Here is a 14,543-nt window from a genome sequence, read left to right on the forward strand (position 1 = left end):
AATATGTTCTCTCCGCATATTTCCTGGCGTTGTATCCACCATTTGTTTTTATACTATTTTAAATTATGTTTTTGTCTTTTAGTGTATTATATGTATGCGGGAACACCGGATCTGTGTCAAGACGTTCTCTATATGACCATCTGGGGATATTTCCAGCAGTGTGGGATGAAATATTTTGAATGGAGTCTCATTGGCATCTGTCATAATTGTTTTGCTGTATCTTTGTTATTATTATTCTCCTTATGATGTATGCTTTATCTATGTACACTGTATATGTACACTATTTTCATGATTATTTCCCCTCGTTTTATAACGTATGGGACTTGTGTGTAGCAACCATTTACCTGTAATAGGTGGAATTTGAATGTATATTTATTCCTATTTTTTGCATACTGTGCACTTTTCTAACCTTTCGGGTTAATGGCACTATGTTTCGCACTTTAGTCAATATTATATACTGTGCTCCTCAGAAGTGGGGTTTTTTTACAATAATGCTCTTATGTCTGTATTTTCACGTGATTGTTTGCATTCTGTCTTCATTCACACAGTGTCTTCACTCTCGCACATTCACCTCCGTGAGCGTAACAATGTGACTCTTTTCCTCATGTGTTATCCCCAAAATCATGGCCGCTTTAGGTTTGGTCTTCAATAAAATGATGTCTGCTGGAGCGCACGCGCACTGTGGCTGCGGTATTCCCTTTGTCTCGGTGGTTATCTATCTAGGCGGAGTGCGCATGTCATTATGACGTCACGGGCGGGATTTCCGCCCACATGCGCACTTCCTCCATGACGGCCACTGGAACTTTGGGTAATGTAGTCCAGTATGCGTGCGCCAATTGTCTTCAGACATTTCCGGTCTCCCCTTATAAAAACCTGAGTAACTAGTTCACGAGTGTCTCCCCTTTGAAAAAGCTGGACCGCGAAACGCGCGTCAGGGGCGCCAGGGAGTCTGTGGGATTGACTTTGTACCATGGGTAAGCATTAACTTTTACACCGATGCACTTCATGGCCGTTTACAGCGGTACTTGCATCCATATATTTTGGCTATGGACTGTGTTATACATTGGGCCCTTTGATTTGTGCTAAATCGGTATGAATATGATATCATGCGCCATGGTTTAATACACATTTTTCCCATGAATTCCCTGTCACATCACTAGTCTATTCCTTGTTTTATCTCCTGTGCACACTGCATTGTGCGGATATGGTGTAATTTTTGTGTGTTTCTTTGTATATGTTCAATAAATTCAAGTATTTTTATAATGATCAGTGAGATTTTGTGCTTACTCCATTTTGTTTGTTGTTTGGACTCTTCAGGGAGTATTCTCACACATAATAACTATGTTGACTTTGATGGAGGGGTACTACTGATTCACTCCTGGCCACAGTGTAATTCTGCTGTCTATGACCTATCATATAAATGCTTGCTTTCTGTGTCTTTCACAGCATCTAGTCAAAAGCAGATGGATTTTCGTACTCGAGACAAGACCTGGCTGTCTCGCTTACAGGATATATTCAAGGATGATTCTGGTGGTGTAGTGTACGTCAGGTTGGTGTGTGTGGTGTAGTATACACCACACACACACCAACCTTACATACACTATACGACACCACACACCAACCTGACGTACATTACACCACACACCAACCTGACGTAGCTTGTGAGGTCGGTGTGTGTGGCGTTGTGTACGTCAGGTTGGTGTGTGGTGTAGTGTATGTCAGGTTGGTGTGTGTGGTGTATACTAAACCACCCACACCAACCTGACGTACACTACACCACACACCAACCTGATGTACACTACACCACACACACCAACCTGACATACACTACACCACACACACCAACCTGACGTACACTACACCACACACCAACCTGATGTACACTACACCACACACACCAACCTGACATACACTACACCACCCACACCAACCTGACGTACACTACACCACACACCAACCTGATGTACACTACACCACACACCAACCTGACATACACTACACCACACACACCAACCTGATGTAGCGTGTCAGGTTGGTGTGTGTGGCGTTGTGTACATCAGGTTAGTGTGTGTGTACAATACACCACACACTAACCTGATGTACACTACACTACACACCAACCTGACGTAGCTTGTGAGGTCGGTGTGTGTGGCGTTGTGTACGTCAGGTTGGTGTGTGGTGTAGTGTATGTCAGGTTGGTGTGTGTGGTGTATACTAAACCACCCACACCAACCTGACGTACACTACACCACACACCAACCTGATGTACACTACACCACACACCAACCTGACATACACTACACCATACACACCAACCTGATGTAGCGTGTCAGGTTGGTGTGTGTGGCGTTGTGTACATCAGGTTAGTGTGTGTGTACACTACACTACACACTAACCTGATGTACACTACACTACACACCAACCTGACGTAGCTTGTGAGGTCGGTGTGTGTGGCGTTGTGTACGTCAGGTTGGTGTGTGGTGTCGTGTATGTCAGGTTGGTGTGTGTGGTGTATACTAAACCACCCACACCAACCTGACGTACACTACACCACACACCAACCTGATGTACACTACACCACACACCAACCTGACATACACTACACCACACACACCAACCTGATGTAGCGTGTCAGGTTGGTGTGTGTGGCGTTGTGTACATCAGGTTAGTGTGTGTGTACACTACACCACACACTAACCTGATGTACACTACACTACACACCAACCTGACGTAGCTTGTCAGGTTGGTGTCTATGGCGTTGTGTACGTCAGGTTGAAGTGTGGTATAGTGTACATCAGGTTGGTGTGTGTGGTGTATATTACACCACACATACCAACCTGACGTACACTACACCACACACCAACCTGATGTACACTACACCACACGCCAACCTGACATACACGAAACCACACACACCAACCTGATGTAGCATGTCAGGTTATTGTGTGTGGCGTTGTATACGTCAAGTTAGTGTGTGTGTACACTGCACCATATACTCACCTGACGTACACTACACTACACACCAACCTGACATGCACTACACCACATACCAACCTGACATTCACTACATGCTTTCAATACACGACATGTACGCTAACGATTGGAGCTAAATTTCCATTCAAAAAGGCAAATGGCGCTCCTTCCTTTCCGAGCCTTGCCGTGCGCCCAAACAGTGGTTTACCCCCACATGTGAGGTATCGGTGTACTCAGGAGAAATTGTCCAACACATTTTAGTATCCAATTTATCCTGTTGCCCATGTAAAAATGAAAAAAATTAGACTAAACAAATATTTTTTGGTGAAAAAAAGTACTTTTTCATTTTTACGGATCAATTTGTGAAGCACCTGGAGGTTTAAAGTGCTCACTATGCATCTAGATAAGTTCCTTTTGGGGGGTCTATTTTCCAAAATGGGGTCACTTCTGGAGGAGCTCCAATGTTTAGGCACACAGGGGCTCTCCAAACGCGACATGGTGTCCGCTAAAGGAAAAGCCAATTTTTCATTCAAAAAGTCAAATGGTGCTCCTTCACCTCCGAGCCCTGTCGTGCGCCCAAACAGTGGTTCCCCCCACATATGGGGTGTTGTCGCACTTAGGACAAATTGGACAACAACTTTCGCTGTCCAGTTTCTCCTTTTACCCTTGGGAAAATAAAAAAATTGTTGCTAAAAATCATTTTTGTGACTAAAAAGTTAAATGTTAATTTTTTCCTTCCATGTTGCTTCCATGTGAAGCACCTGAAGGGTTAATAAACTTCTTGAATGTCGTTTTGAGCACCTTGAGAGGTGCAGTTTTCAGAATGGTGTCACTTTTGGGTATTTTCAACCAAAAAGAACCCTCAAACTGACTTCAAATGTGAGGTGGTCCTTAAAAAAATGGTTTTGTAATTTGTGTTGTAAAAATTAGAAATTGCTAGTCAAATTTTAACCCTTATAACTTCCTAGCAAAAAAAAAATGTGTTTCCAAAATTGTGCTGATGTAAAGCAGACATGTGGAAAATGTTATTTATTAACTATTTTGTGTCACATAATTCTCTGGTTTAACAGAATAAAAATAAAAAATTTGAAAATTGCAAAAATGTCAAAATTTTCGCCAAATTTCTGATTTTTTCACAAATAAATGCATAAATTATCGATCTAAATTTACCACTATCATGAAGCCCAATATGTCACGAAAAAACAGTCTCAGAATCGCTAGGATCTGTTGAAGTGTTCCTGAGTCATTACCTCAAAAAGGGACACTAGTCAGAATTGCAAAAAATGGCCAGGTCATTAAGGTCAAAATAGGCTGGGTCATGGAGGGGTTAACTCAGGAAGAGTTCAGAAATCAAAATTTTCTGGAAGAACCATGATTTTTATTCACAGCTTTCAGGCGTCTTGGCATGTTTTCCACCAGTCTTTCACACTGCTTCTGGCGCAAAAATTTAAGCAGTTCTTTGTTTGATGGCTTGTGGCTATCCATCATCCTCTTGATTACATTCCAGAAGTTTTCAAAGGGGTTCAGGTCTGGAGATTGAGCTGCCAATGACAGGGTTTTTATGTGGTGGCCTCTTATTTTTTGCCAGAGCTGTAAATGAGCCATCATTGTTACCCGACCCATCACAACAAGTATATCAGTCATTTCTTTAGATGTAGGTACTGTAGGTCCTTGATAAAATTAATTGAGATTGATCCCCAAGGCCTGGATGAAACAAGAATAGGTTAAAGGAATCCTAGAGAAGAAGATTGTGGCATCTTGCTCTGTGCACATGTTAAACAGGAGGAAATATATTTTCCCACATCCTTCCTACAATTAGGCCATTAAAAAAATCAAAACAGTATTTTTTCCATTTTCATGACTCCAGTGTGCCCTACAAGCTTAGAATCATGGATAAGTTTGAGAACTTTAAGTCGAGTAGGTTTGGGGACATATATTTGGTTGTTCTGTATCCCAAACCCCTCCCTAAAAGAAATATCAACATCTTTAGAAGGATTTAAAGATTCCTCCCTAGGGACCACTGCAACTTTTTTAGCCTGCATGTTCACCAATGCAGCTACACGAGATAATTTAGAATGAGCTAGTTTAATCGGCTGCCAAGGTGGCACAGATCAAGACAGAATTCATGTAGCTGCTACATCACCACAAGAGTCCCCTGGACCAGAAAATACCTTATCCTGAGAATTGCAGCTGTTGTGAGCATCCCTAAAAAGCATAGACGAAACGAGCAAGCTGCTGTTTTTGTCGATACCTCGGGTTTGCTCAGATCTAGCCTTTTCTGCTTCCATGCAATCAGATTTCTGCTGTTTTTTACAGTATTCATCAAACATACTCAGCTCTTGTTCTGGAGGCTATCCAAGAGAATAGACCATGCATTCATGTTCAGGATCGTACATAGAAGGCTGTGTAAAGTACGAAGACTCTGCTACTTTCTATTTGTTAAAAACAATATCTTTTGAATCTTCTGGCTCAAATATAGAAATAGGGCTAAGCTGGGTAAAAGTTGGTAGAAGTTCTGCATTGTGTTATTCTATTTTTTATGTGTAGCTCCTTGAGTTATCCCCATTGATGAGTCTTGTTTCGAATTTTCCATAGCCTGGTCCAACAGCATTCAGCAGAACAGTTGGACATTGAGATTTTCGTCTTTTTTAGATGCCTGAAATGACTCCTGTCGGCTGGTGTATTTCACAGTAACGCTAACTGCTAGAACATCAGGGACTTTCACAGACTGGGCCAAAGACAGATTCTCATCCTAATACATTCTTGAAGGTTTGAGATGGGTTTCTTATTCATCATTTGTTGTTTGGATAGTTTCCTTGGCATCCAAACTTGAAGCATCAGTGATATCAAAAGCAGCAACAAGATTGTCAAAGTCTAGAGTCTTCATGTCCAATATGACTGGAAAGGTAATAGTATCTGGTAGTGCTAATGCACGGCTCCACTTAATGTAGATGATGCACTCAAAACCTCGCCCTGTGTAGTCCAATCACAGCTAAAACCACTGCGGATCTTGCCAAGTCAGAAACCACAAAATCATATCTGTAGTTGGCCAGATCAGTAGGCTGGGACCTGGGACTAACATGGCTAATTAGTGAAGGGAGGGAAGACAAGGCCTACTAATGGAGGAGGGAACTTCAGCTGTATCACAGCAGGAGCCGGGAGATACAGAGCAAGCGTGTGTGCTGCACAAAGGCAGGGAGCATAGTCAGGAATAGCCAGGGGTGAGTACACAGGAGCAGCAATGTAGTTTACAGGATCAGCAGGTGAAAGGAAGCTTAACTAAAGGCTGGAAGCTCAATAATCTTGCAATGAAGGAAGTGCAGTGCCAGGTTTAAGTAGGGTGTTCAATCAAAGTGGAGCCAATCAGGAACTCAGGGTGGAGACAATCAAAAACAACACAGGTACTTGTATCTGGGTTAGGAAGCAAATGTCCAGCAAGCTGAATAGCTCAGAGGGAAGAGACAACACTTGGTGCACAAGAGCTGCTGGGTTCGAATCCTGACACCCCCACCTCCATATTGCACGTTCATGGCTCAACGTAATCAGGCAGTCTTCAAATTAATATGACTTGTAGATTGCAGTCACACAGCTCAAGAGTTATGGACAGCTATTGAGGCCGAGTTAGGGCTTCCTTAACTGAACCTGGACCCAGGGAAGGCTGTGTGATAAAGGTGCGAGCCTGGTGTCAGCCCTATGCTGGGGAAACCTCGCACACATGCCTTACATGGCTCACGTCCTCATCCTGATGGTACAGCATTTTCTCCGCCACCATCGTGGCATGGATGAGCTGCTCCAGAAAGCACGGAAGCTGTGTGCTAATTTCCACCGTTTGCACCCCTCAGGTCATCGACTTGCATCGATACAGAGGTCTTTGTCCATGCCAGTTGCCAAGTTGATATTCAATGTGCCGACATGGTGAAATTCCTCTCTGCACATGTTTCAGCAACTGTGGCAGCAGCAATGAGCACTGACTCAGTATGTCATGTCGTATAACCTGGGTCAAAGCAACATGGAGGTGGCACATATCATGTTCACGAAGTGGGCACAGATTAAGGACCTCTGCACCCTTTTGCACAGTTTAAAAATGTCTATGGTTTGTGCTGATGATGCCATCATCAGCATCACTATTTAGGTCATCTATATGCTGGAGCAGATTTTGAATAGCCTGCGGGAGGAGATGGTGGTTCCAGGAGAAGAGGAAGCAGAGGAGGATGTAGAAGGGATAACATTGTCTCTAAGTTCCAGACTATCGTCGCACACATGGGTACCAAGGGAGAGTGGATTACTTCAATTGGATGGGGGCTGGTGATCACAGACAAACTGTTATCGAAGATGCAAGATCCAAGGAACAAATGGAGGAGGAAGAGGTAATGGGCGAGCAACTGTGAGATGAAGAGGACAATCATCCTCTCATTGTTGTTCATGGTTGACAGGAGGGGATGGAGGAAACAAGCATCATTGTTACCCAGCCACCAACACAGCATGGGCTTGGACCTTATGGTAGAGCCCAACATACGAGTGCCTTCTTGCTGCACTATTTGAAACATGATCCCCGTATAGTTATGATTAGGAATACTTTTGACTACTGGGTTGCCACTGTTAGATCTAGATTATAAAATAACATTTTGCCAGATGCTTTCCACCCTGGAAAGGGACCTGCGAATGCTGGAGTATTTGAAACATGCTTGTACACAACCTTAAGAGAGCTTTTCCAAGACAGCAGTGAATCACACAATTCACATCACAGCTCTAGACTTCCAACCTCCGGCACATCAATTTGTCAACACCAAAACATTAGCTGCAGCAGTAGTATAAGTAGAAGAAGCAATTTCTGTCCTTTGGCACTTTTTTTAGACCAGCTTGTGCACCAACACAACAAAGTCCAAGTCTTACATGTGGTGAACGAATGGAGAGAATTGTGCAGGAGATTCTAGGACTGAATATCAATTCCATCAGGGAGGGTTTTATCCCTTTCACATTTTGGTCGTCCAAAATGGAAGCATGGCTTGAGCTCACCTCACACGCCTTCGAAGTTTTATTGTACCTGGCAGCCTGCATTCTCTCAGGATGTGTCTTCAGTGCTGCTGGTGGTATCCTGACAGATAAGCACAGCCAACTATCCCCTGAAAGTGAAGACCGCCTAACTTTCATCAAGATGAACAAGTCTCCAAGGACATTTGCACCCCAATTGCAGACTGAACAAACTAAGTTATATTGCATTTTTTAGTGTGCTGCATTAATGTCACGTAACTGCACTCTGTGATATCTTTTGTTTTGCTTCTGTGCCTGCTGTGGCTGCTGCTGCTGATGTTATCACAAATTTGTGGACATGGGAACATTCATGGTTGGTCTACATCTGCTGGATTGGCTGTAGTGGAAGACGTATTGGTCCCAATTATACTATTTGTACTCACGTGTCTACTCACGTGAAATTTATGCCACTTCTGTGGTGTAAGGCCCTCATTTGTTTAAATATGAACACTCCTGGGCGTAGTAGAAAACCTGTTCATCCCTATTATACTATTTCTGCTGTGGTGAAATTGATGAAATTTTTATATTGTCTGTGAACACTTCTGGTTGGGTGTCCATCTACTGGATTGGGTGTAGTGGAAGACCTGTCAGTCCCTATCATACTATTTCTGCTCTCGTGAAATTTATTCAACTTCTGTGGTGTAAGGCCCTCATTGGTTTACATGTAAACTCTCCTGGTTGGGAGTCCATCTGCTGGACTGGGTGTAATGGAAAACCTGTCGGTCCCTATTATACTATTTTTACTGTGGTGAAAGTAATGAAACTTTGCTATTGTCTGCCAATAATTTTTGGAAATGTGAACACTCCTGGTTGGGTGTCCGTGTGCTGGATTGGGTTATACTATTTCTACTCTCATGAAAGTTATGCCACTTCTAGCAAGGCCTTCATGTGTTTAATTGTGAAAACTCCTGGCTGGGTGTCCATCTGCTGGATTTGGTGTAGTGGAAGATCTGTCGGTCCCTATAATTCTATTTCTATTGTGGTGAAATTGATGCCCCTTTGGTAGTGTCGGCTACTAATTTTTGAAAATGTATAGACTTCTGGTTGGGTCTCCTTCATGCATTTTGCCTGTAACAGTAGGCCTCTGAGACCATTAGGCCTCCACTCCCTTGGACTCAACTACCCATGTTTCTATTCTTACATTTTTCTGACAATGGTAGTCTGTGAAACTGATATTTGCGCCACCTCAGTGTGGTTCAGAATGAAAGCAGGTAGAATTATTTCATGAGGTATCAGGGCTCCCAGCAAAGGGTGTCTACACTGATCCCTCACCCACCTTGTCTTACTGTGACGTTCAATTGAAAGCTGTAAATGCTGTCCCAGACCCCGATACCTCATGCCTAGCTTCCTGAAGTGCCATGCTAGAATTTGTACTGTGAGTGAAGTGAGGTCCCTTTCCTAGTATCAGTCCCTCATTTGATATGTTTTTGCAGCATTTGGGACCGTTTTAAGGTGTTGTGCATGCGTTTGTTTTTGCCTCCTATTGACATCGATGGCATTTGGCTATGTTCGCCGAATATTTGACAAATTAGTCAAAGAATATTGCAAATTCAGTGATTGTAATCCGAACCGAACATTGAAATATTCGCTCATCTCTAATCCTGATTACTTAAAGGAGTTGCAAAGGTTTTTCAATTTCGCCAACTACTACCGTAAATTTATCAGAAACTTTTCGGTATTGGTCAAACCTCTGATGGATATGACCAGAAAAGGAATTAAGTTTTCCAAATGGGCAAGTACAACCAGGGAGGCATTTGATAAATTGAATGAGTGTTTGCTATCTGCGCCGATTCTCATCCAGCATGACGTCACTCAGCTTTTTATTGTAGAAGTTGACACGTCTGAAGTGGGGACTGTAATGTCACAGGGTGCATCTCCTGGCAAATGGTGTCTCTGTGCACATTTTTCTAAAATACTGTCATCTGCAAAGAGAGAAACTGTGATATTGATAATAGGGAACTCTAGGCAATCAAGTGGGCCTTTGAAGAGTGGGGCCATTTTCTGGAGGGGCAGTTCATTCAGTTATGGTAATCACAGATCATAAGAATTTAGATATAGAGTCTGCAAAAAGTCTAACGCCTAGGCAGGCAAGATCGGTGCTATTCTTCACCAGATTAAACTTTTCTGTTAGATATAAGCCAGGGAACAAGAAAATTCAGGAGAATGCTTTATCTCATTATTTTCTTGGGGGTGGAGATAATTGTGAACCAATTCCTTAAACACAAAAAGGGGTGGTTATTGTGTCTATATGCTTCGATCTTGAGAAGGAGGTTGTAGAGGCTGAGTGAGACGTCCCTGCTGCCTGTTTATTAGGTAAAATGTTTTTGCTTGTGAATCTCAGTCTTAGCGTTCTTAGTGAACATCATGATTCTGTCTTGGATGGACATCCTGGTAGTAAAGACACCACAGATCAAGTTACCCAATGTTTTTGGTGGTCAGGGGTGCATCAGGATATTCGGGAGTAACTAGCCGCCTGCAGTGTCATGCACATTCTAAGACTTCTCATACTCGTCCGTTTGCGTCTCATCAACCACTGGCGATTTCCAGTAGACCTTGGACTCATTTATAGGTATATTTCATCACTGATCTACTCGTGTCAGCAGGAAATACTGAAATGTTGGTAGTAGTGGACAGATTAAGTAAGATGTCACATTTCAGTGTGCTACCTGCGTTACCGAATGAAAAAGACCATTGCACAAATTTTCATCAGATAGATCGTAAAATTACATTTGATTCCTATCGATATTGTTTATGATTGATGTGTGCAATTTAATTCCATGTATTGCACTTGTTTGGGTATATATCTGTCATTTTCTTCAGCGTTTCATCCACAGTCTAATGGACAAACTGAACGTGTAAACCAGAATCTTGAAACTTATCTTTGCTGTTTTGTGTCTGAGAATTAGAAGGATTGGGTTACTTACTACTTAGCTCTAGCTGAATCTACTCCTAAGTCCCCATTCTTCGGGGTATGCGGGTTTCATCCTCAGTTAAGCTAGTTTAATAGGAATCATTCTTCAGGAATACCTGAAGAGGAATGGTTTCCATCATATATTACATATGTGGGACAAAGGTTTCATAATAATTTTAAGAGGATGGGATTCTAATATAAAAGTGTGGCCAAGCTGAGACAATTGGTGGGTCCAGACCTGTGTGTTGGTGATTTTATATGGTTGTCTTCAAGGAACATTAAGTGCAAGGTTCCCTCTTAGAAACTGGGTCCCAGGTTCATCGGTCCCTACAAAATTGTGGCCATCGTCAATGTGGTAGCGTTCCATCTTGCTTTGCCACCCACCTTTAGGATTCATAAGGTGTTTCACGGGTCTCTAATCAAAAAGTATGTTGGATCCTCTGTACCATCATCGCTGTTGCCATCTCCACTCATTGCAAAAAAGAAAAAAAAGAGCATGAGCCGCACATCCCAAAATTCATACGTTGATCTAAAGCCGCTAGGCAAAAATTTATATAACTGAATATGAGGTTTTCAATTTAACATTCTGATCAGACTGTATGAAGCCCACTGCCCCTTCACGGCAAACCTCGTAGTGGGTCCTACCACCCTAACGGAGCGGAGCCGCACAGCGCCCACCACCACAGCGGCAATGCACCAGCAGGGCGGACAGCCTGTTGCCCCACAGCACCCAGGCTGCAAGACTGAGTCCCCATGACTCCAGACTGCGCCGCCCCACCAGCACAAAGCCACAGCAACAATGGCCGCCACACAGCACCAACACCAAAATGAAAGGAGCACTTAAACTCACCTTCCTCCAGCTCTTCAGTGAGAGCCAAAATGGGCTAGACCCCTTACTTTGCAGTCTCCTGCTAATTAAAATCACCTGTGCCAAATGGGAGGAATGCTGGTTCAAGAAGAAGATTAGAACATGCTTTGCAAAAAAGAAAAAAAAGAGCATGAGCCGCACATCCCAAAAAATCATACGTTGATCTAAAGCCGCTAGGCAAAAATTTATATAACTGAATATGAGGTTTTCAGTTTAACATTCTGATCAGACTGTATGAAGCCCACTGCCCCTTCACGGCAAACCTCGTAGTGGGTCCTACCGCCCTAACGGAGCGGAGCCGCACAGCGCCCACCGCCACAGCCGCAATGTACCAGCAGGGCGGACGGCCTGTTGCCCCACAGCACCCAGGCTGCAAGACTGAGTTCCCATGACTCCAGACCGCGCCGGTATAAAAAAGAAAGAAAATGGAAAACAGCGAGAACTCAGGGAATTGGAAAAAGAAAGGTTATAGACTTAATGGGAAGAATGTATGTGCAACTAATGATGAGGTTTTTTTGTCTAACCATGGTTTTTTCAGGTACAGATCCCCCCAAAGAAAAACCGAGTACATCAGGAAAAGGGGAGGAAAGAAGCATCAGAGACAACAAAAAAGAGAAAAAAGGGAAAGGCAGATCACCGGTGGAAAAACAAGTGGTGACGAGGAGCAAGGAACAGGTTTAATTGTAAATATATCGAAAAAAAAACCCTTACTAATAACCAAATCTCTGTTCTAAATAAGGGATTGTCATTTGGTATCAATTCTCATGTAGACTGGTTTCATCTGACTATGGACTTACAGTATTTTTTTAGATCGATCAAACTGAAGGAATGGTTCAGCCACAATGTTGTGACAGAACATGAGTCGAATAGTGAATTCAATCTTAAATGTGTAGATTTAAAGAAAAAAAGTAATTTTGTCCCACACACTTGCCCTCCCGCCATAGAAGCTTTTGTATTAGCGGTTAATGGAGATATTGATAATTTGAAGAAAGAGTGTTCTAAAAGATTTAAATATCCGAATATGTCTAAGGGGGAGGTGGAAGCCCTACATGAATTGTCACATGACAACGAAATAGTGATTAAAAAGGCGGATAAGGGTGGTGCGACAGTTGTCAAGGACAAAGAGGATTATCTGAATGAGATCAGGAGGCAGTTGGCCGACCCGGAGGTGTACAAGAGATTATTGCAGGATCCCAAATTTGAAATTGCTAGAGATATTAAAATGATTTTGGAGAAGGCTAAAGATAAACAAATTATTGATCGGGATTTGTATGATTTTCTAACAGTTAAATTTCCTATCACTCCTGTGATATACATCTTGCCAAAAATACATAAATTCCTCGTACATCCTCCGGGGATCGCCGATTGTCTCTGGGAGTGATTCTATTTTTTCTAATATAGGGATCTTCCTTGACAAGGTACTTAATCCCATTGCAGGAAGGGCGGAGTCCTTTTTACGTGACACAACGGATTTTTTGGAAAAGATTAAAGAAGTTAGTATAATGGGCGAGGTATTTTTGGCGTCTTTTGACGTCACGTCTCTTTATACTTCAATAGATCATAAACGAGGGCTTGAGGCAGTCAATAAAAAATTGTTATCTACACATTATTTGCCAGATGCTAGGGAATTCATATTGGAGCTGTTGAGATTGGTGCTTACTAAAAATTATTTTTTATTTGGGGACTCTTTTTATTTGCAATTACGCGGGACCGCCATGGGTGCCAACATGGCGCCCGCGTATGCAAATGTGGTCATGAGTGTCCTTGAGGAGGACTTCGTCTATGTGTCCCACCACTTCGGCCTTGTTGCTGTGTGGTGGAGATACATAGACGATGTCTTCCTCATTTGGACTGGAACGGAAGATTTGCTCCATGATTTTCATATGTATCTCAATACAATTGATGAGACAATTAAATTCACCCTCGTTTATTCTAAAACAGATATACAATTTTTAGACGTTAATGTAAGGTGTGAGGCAAACAAATTGACTACTCAATTGTATATCAAACCAACGGACAGGAATGATCTGCTTTCATTTGATAGCCAGCATCCGAAAAAAATGAAAGATTCAATACCATACAGTCAGCTCTTGCGCATTAAGAGAATTGAAAGCGAAGTGAATTCACGAGAAAATTCCTTTCAAAGCGTTATGAAAAGATTTTTGGATAGAGGCTATCCCCAAAGTTTGTTGGAAACTCAGAAAATTAGAGTGGATAATGTGAATAGAGAGGATCTGTTATATAAAAAAACCAAAGGCCAAGGTTTTGAACCGCATTCCTTTTGTAACATCCTACTGTGAGGAGAGTGGCATAATTGCCAACATTATAACTAAACATTGGGGATGTTACATAGGTGCTTACCACAAGTATCTAAGTTTTCACGGCCACCATTGTTCTCATATAAATGGAACCGTACTATAGCTTCTACTCTGGTCAGATGTTGGATCTTTTAAAAAATGGAATCAGTTGACATTTACGGGACAGACCAGGAAGGGTTGTTTCCCCTGTCTCTCTTGTGTCAATTGCTGTTTAATGTTGAAGGGCCCACTCTTCACTCATCCTGTGACCAATGAGGAATTTAAAATACGGCATTTTCTGACATGTGACTCGGAATATGTGGTATACAGTGGGGCAAAAAAGTATTTAGTCAGTCAGCAATAGTGCAAGTTCCACCACTTAAAAAGATGAGAGGCGTCTGTAATTTACATCATAGGTAGACCTCAACTATGGGAGACAAACTGAGAAAAAAAAATCCAGAAA

General features: G+C 42.4%; 1 pseudogene; it reads right to left on the reverse strand.

The window, feature by feature from the left end:
• Nucleotides 1-4,805: 4,805 nt before the first annotated feature.
• LOC138672906 (zinc finger protein 592-like) lies at nucleotides 4,806-6,745 on the reverse strand (annotated as a pseudogene).
• Between the last annotated feature and the right edge of the window lie 7,798 nt (nucleotides 6,746-14,543).

The sequence above is a fragment of the Ranitomeya imitator genome, chromosome 1, assembly GCF_032444005.1.
Source record: "Ranitomeya imitator isolate aRanImi1 chromosome 1, aRanImi1.pri, whole genome shotgun sequence".
In the NCBI taxonomy this organism is placed as follows: domain Eukaryota; kingdom Metazoa; phylum Chordata; class Amphibia; order Anura; family Dendrobatidae; genus Ranitomeya; species Ranitomeya imitator.